Source organism: Schistocerca serialis, chromosome 2, assembly GCF_023864345.2.
Source record: "Schistocerca serialis cubense isolate TAMUIC-IGC-003099 chromosome 2, iqSchSeri2.2, whole genome shotgun sequence".
Classification (NCBI taxonomy): Eukaryota; Metazoa; Arthropoda; class Insecta; order Orthoptera; family Acrididae; genus Schistocerca; species Schistocerca serialis.
Window position 1 is genome coordinate 965,941,958 of NC_064639.1, and position 6,470 is coordinate 965,948,427.

Genomic DNA, 6,470 nt, shown 5'->3' on the forward strand with positions numbered 1-6,470 from the left:
ACTGGTATCACTTCACAGTGAGAGAAACGGAACGAGGAGCACTCATTCTCCTGAGATCAGTAGAGGAGTTCCATGAATGGGAAGTAACAGATCTATGGACGAATGCTGACAATAGCTGGAACAGCCCTGTGCTGACCACACGCCCTGAATGACGCCAGTGTCAAAATATGACATGGCGGCCATGAAGTCTACGCTTTATATCTGTCACGAAATATTTGACGTCCACTGTAGATTAATGGTCTCGTCTCGAAGTTTTCATGCTTCACTGTCTTCATCTATAAGCTTCCGTATTGCTTTCGCGTGTGGTTTTTTCCGTGTCATTTGCCAACATTCCACTGTTTGATTCTTTGAATCCAGTAAAGAAATTCTTTGATCAATCTACCATCCATTCGCTTGGTTTATATCTCCCGCCCACATCTAGTTCATAATTGTAATCATCATTGCCTCATCGACTCCAGGTCGTCCATTAACTATGATTTTTATAAGCGATTTAACCCTGCCACTTATAAGCAACAGAGCCATTGTTCTTCGCGGAGTGTAAACAGCCTTTTTATGAAAGGACACAGAAACGTTGTTTTCTCCGCTCTCCACGTCCCCACTATCCCTCCCTCTCTCTCTATCTCTTCCAGTATTTCTTAACACTCACCTATTACTCTTCCCTTAATTTTGAATGGCTTTCGCATTAACAGTCTGCACTACTGGCCATTAAAATTGCTACACCAAGAAGAAATGCAGATGATAAACGGGTATTCATTGGACAAATATATTATACGAGAACTGACATGTGATTACATTTTCACGCAATTTGGGTGCATACCTCCTGAGACATCACCTGGGCATTAAGTCAAACAGAGCTTGGATGGCTTGTACAGGTACAGCTGCCCATACAGCCTCAACACGATACCACAGTTCATCAAGAGTAGTGACTGGCGTGTTGTGACGAGCCAGTTGCTCGGCCACCATTGACCAGACGTTTTCAATTGGTGAGAGATCTGGAGAATGTGCTGGCCAGGGCAGCAGTCAAACAGTTTCTGTATCCAGAAAGGCCCGTACAGGAACTGCAATATGCGGTCGTGCATTATCCTGCTGAAATGGTTTTTCGCAGGGATCGAATGAAGGGTAGAGCCACGGGTCGTAACACATCTCAAATGTAGCGTCCACTGTTCAAAGTATCGTCAATGCGAACAAGAGGTGACCAAGACGTGTAACCAATGGCACCCCATACCATCACGCCGGGTGATACGCGAGTATGACGATGACGAATACACGCTTCCAATGTGCGATCACCGCGATGTCGCCAAACACGGATGCGACCATCATGATGCTGTACACAGAACCTGGATTCATCCGAAAAAATGACGTTTTGCCATTCGTGCACCCAGGTTCGTCGTCGAGTACACCATCGCAGGCGCTCCTGTCTGTGATGCAGCGTCAAGGGTAACCGCAGCCACGGTCTCCGAGCTGATAGTCCATGCTGCTGCCAACGTCGTCGAACTGTTCGTGCAGATGGTTCTTGTCTTGCAAACGCCCCCATCTGTTGACTCAGGGATCGAGACGTGGCTGCACTATCCGTTACAGCCATGTGGATAAGATGCCTGTCATATCGACTGGTAGTGATACGAGGCCGTTGGGATCCAGCACGGCGTTCCGTATTACCCTCCTCAACCCACCGATTCCATATTCTGCTAACAGTCATTGGATCTCGACTGACGCGAGCAGCAATGTCACGATACGATAAATCGCAATCGCGGTAGACTACAATCCGACCGTTATCAAAGTCGGAAACGTGATGGTACGCATTTCTCCTCCTTACACGAGGCGTCACAACAACGTTTCACCAGGCAACGCCGGTCAACTGCTGTTTGTATATGAGAAATAGGTTGGAAAATTTCTTGGTGTCAGCACGTTGTAGGTGTGGCCACCGGTCCCAACCTTGCGTGAATGACCTGAAAAGTTAATCATTTGCATATCACAGCGTCTTTTTCCTGTCGGTTAAATTTCGCGTCTGTAGCACGTCATCTTCGTGGTGTACCAATTTTAATGGCCAGTAGTGTATGTCTCGCCGTCCTCAACTAAAACTGGTAAAACAAACTCATTGGCAACTTATCTATTTCAGTCACGTTGAAAAGTTAGTCTTGGAATTCCACTCAGTTTAGTAAAACCACTCTTGCTCAATTATAATTTTTTTTCGTTTCGGACTACTTCTGCTGCCCTTAAAACAAAACCTCATCAAATAGTTTCACGACTACATTGTTGAACTGTATAATTTTCTTTTCTATTTGTTGCTTTTTACATCTATACTTCCACACTAATAATACAAAATATGGCAAAGTAACTCAGTTACGTTTTCTCGACTAAACCACTGATCCGGTTTCGATGAAATTTGGTATGAGGATAACTTGAACCCTCAGGTATAATATAAGCTACTTTAGAAGAACATGTGTACTACAAGATACTTATTGATTTGAAGAATATTATGCGAATAGGGGAGAATATTTACACTTTGAAAAAGTTGTTTCCTCTTTGATTTTTGAACGTTATTGCACTTGTGAAAATGCTTTTATCAGTTGATATATTTTATGTAGCATGATTCTACGCAATTAATACAGTACTTATATAGAACACATCACGTTTTATCAATGCTTTCATACTAAGATTATTACATGCTAAAGTCACTCTGCCTGTTACGTTTTGATCACTAAACCATTGAACCCATTTCAATGAAATTTGGTATGGAAATAGCTTGGACCTCAGGAGGAACAGAAGACTACTTTATAAACTAAAAAGAAAAGCATCGACGCCTAAGAAGACGATGTACGGAATGGAATACGCGTTTTTTACATCAGTGAACATTTCCCATGCTATAAATTATAAATTTCTTGCACATTGAACCGGTTGCATGATGTGTAACTACTTCAGTAGCAGGATGCATAGATGCGCGCTCCTGACCATACCCTCCACAATCACTGCTCGGCCGCGCGGAGTTGCCGCGCTCTTTGAGGCGCCATGGCACGGACTGCGTGGCCCCTCCCGCCGGATGTTCGACTCCTCCCTCGGGCATGGGTGTGTGTGTTGTTCTTACCATAAGTTAGTACAAGTTACTTTAAGTAGCAAGTCTAGGGAACGATGACCTCAGCTGTTTGGTGCCATAGAAATTCACACATTTGAACATTTGAAACACTGCTCGGCAGTGGCACTGAGAGTGCCTCATTGTTGTGCGTTTGGGCAGCTTGGGGGGGGGGGGGGGCGGCGAGGAAGGGAGGTGCATATCTCGAATTGTGCTTTTTTTTCTTTTCTTGCGGACGCGTGAGTGCGGCCGACATCATTGCACACACAACGGCTTACTTATGGACCATCACTCATCATAACGAAACCACTGATTTGTAAGTGCAGCCGTGGGTAACAGTCAGTTACTGTATATATGTACTTGTTTTACTGTATATATTTACTTTTTTTGTTTCAAAAAATGGTTGAAATGGCTCTGAGCACTATGGGACTTAACTTCTGTGGTCATGTCCCCTAGAACTTAGAACTACTTAAACCTAACTAACCTAAGGACATCACACACATCCATGCCCCAGGCAGGATTCGAACCTGCGACCGTAGCAGTCCCGCGGTTCCGGACTGCGCCCCTAGAACCACTAGACCACCGCGGCCGGCTGTTTTGTTTCATTTTCAGCCCTACTTGCAACTAACTCTATTACATTCTTCCACTACTTGTTGAACTGTTCATCTCTGTAACTGTACTGCCGGTGTTTGTTAGGCTTGCATTGCATTGTACTGTGTCAAAGATCGTTGACCAATCTTTTGTAAAAGGTAGGATCACACTCTGACTTTTGTGAAAGATATAACAAAAACACCACACTATACTGTCAAATATTTTATACAGCTTCCTTAACAAAAGATATTTGATAATTTTTTAATGTAATACAGCCATGCTGTACTTTAAGCCATACGATGCTGTTTCTTTGGTGAGAGGACGTTAACATAGGGTGATCAGATTTCGAAAATAAAAATATGGTACACAGATTAGAAGTTGAAATGAATAGACATTTCATGGAAACTTCCATTGATACTACATCCATACAGCTGTTTTGTGTTAAAATACTTGTTTTATGCAACAGCTACAGATTGTCATACCCTTTTTTAAAACTCGCACCAAGAAAACACCAAAATACCTTGTATGACTAATCGAGTAAATATGCTGTGTTATTGTTGACATGTGTAAACAAAAGCGCAAAATAATTTCTCGCTTTGCTGTTCTAATTTCAGAAATGCAAACTGAGCATCAATTTCATCAGTAAATACAAACACCTTTTTTGGCATTTCAGTGAAGAGTTTGGACATCACATCAAGTAACGTAACCTGTGAGTCTAATGGTCTAAAACAGTGGTTCCCAACCTGGGCATAATTTTCCTTCGAGAGATAAAATCAAATTTCCTGAGGGTAAAATTAAACGATTCAGTTCTGCTTCAATCATGAAACTGAATTATTTTCAAAAGATCATTATTGTTATCAGAGTTTTGTAAGACTCTAATATTACTCTAATATTGATTATATAAATTATCAATAATTGCATTTTCTCAATTAGAAGCATTAATTCGGTGGAGGTTACAGGTTCCTCACATAGTCCACTCACTACAAATATGTTGTTCTTTGTCACGTACGTCGCTGAGGATAAAAGTGAGACATATGTGCAACAAATGCTAAGTATCTCAAGAAAAGTCTTCTTCAAGTTGTAGACAGTACCTGCAGTAGTCCAGAAATTGCTTCATTACTCGCTTCGAAACAGATAAATGAATTAATTGACAGCATGACAAAGCAGTAACTAAATAAGGGCTACTATAGAGTTGTGCACAGTATTATTATTATTATTATTATTATTATTATTACTATTGCTATTAGTGGCTGTAATCAGACACAAAGCATTAACAGCCTGAAGTCTTCCAATTTCTGTCAATTCAGAAGTAAAGAGTAAGCAGTGCAGCAATTAAGTCACTTACGAACATGTAGAGCACACATTTTAACTTGGTTGATTTTAAATGGGGTTGCAGTGTGCAGGTCAAGCAAGTGCTGCAATGGAGAGGAGTAAAGTGGGGAAGAATGTTTTTGTAGCAAGTCTCTAACCTTACTGTGGTCAGTTAGCTGTCTTATCTGAGGTGCACCATGAATTCCTTCGTCATTCATTCTAACACACACACACACACACACACACACACACTCACACTCACACACACAGACAAAACTAAATATCATTCATCTTTCATCGTTCTAAAAATAAAAGTGTTCCAACAAAAGTCTTTCATTCTGCAGTTGAGTTAGGTGCTTAAGTTAGCGATAATGTGGGGAAGGGAGGGGGGGGGGAGGCAACAGATGGCAGGCGGGGAGAGGGAGAGGGAGAGAACGGGGGTACCCAATAATGTCTGATTGCACTCAGGGGTAATAGTCTAAGAAAGGTTAGCAACCGCAGGTCTAAAACCACACTTCTAAATTTGGCGAACTGAAGCAATAGCCAGTGCAGAAAGAAAGTGGACATGGCAAACTGCTCGGCCTGTGAAGCATTACATACTACTTAAAAGAGCATGCCTCGTTCGATTTGATTTAACAAAGAGCGTATTTTCTTCATTCTTTGGATATGACCACATTTCTTCTATATTTGCTTCTACTACACGTTACTTAAAACAACGTCATTTCGATGTAGACGGGATGGTTAATGAAAAACAGGACGTTATATGTCCCGTATGTATTTTGTCGGGAAAGCGGGACACACAATCTAAATAACGGACGATCCCCTAAAATATGGGACGTCTGGTCACCCTACATTAACAGCGTTGACAAAGCCTCCGAGGGAGACTGTAAAAATGAGTAATAGTGGGCTCAAGTTTCGGAAAGCTTCATTAACTGTGCGCTAATCAGTGTCGCCCGATAACGTCCTACACAGAGCATTCTAGCATACGTTTCGAACGCCAGAGCACCTGCTCGGATACACAGCGTTTCACGGGCGCCGTCGCGGGAGGCCATCTCCCGGCGTGTGGGCAGCGCCTGCTTTTTGTGCGCCGGCTCTCACATGTGGCGGCCCGGCCTTCCACACGTGTAGCCGTACCAAGACACCTCGGCCGTTTAAATCCTCTCTGCTACCGCTGGGTTTTCTCACGCCTAGTAACATCCCAGCAGAAGCTCGAAACTTACCAGTGCTTCTCTCATATTTATGACGTTACCATCTTCTTCTGGTATCTCGTCGAAAAGTCTCGAACTAACTCTACTATAAATCATCACTGAGGCGTGTCCAGCAAACGAGATTGTTTCCGCCACATCTATCTAAACATTTGCATTTAATTCTTTGTTACGAAGGTTTCGGCACATGTTTCTTCTAGAGTGTACGTTTTCCGCATTGTATGTTCGTTTATAATAAGCAAAAAATCGAATGAGATTTTCATTCTGCAGCGGAGTGTGTGCCGATATGAAACTTC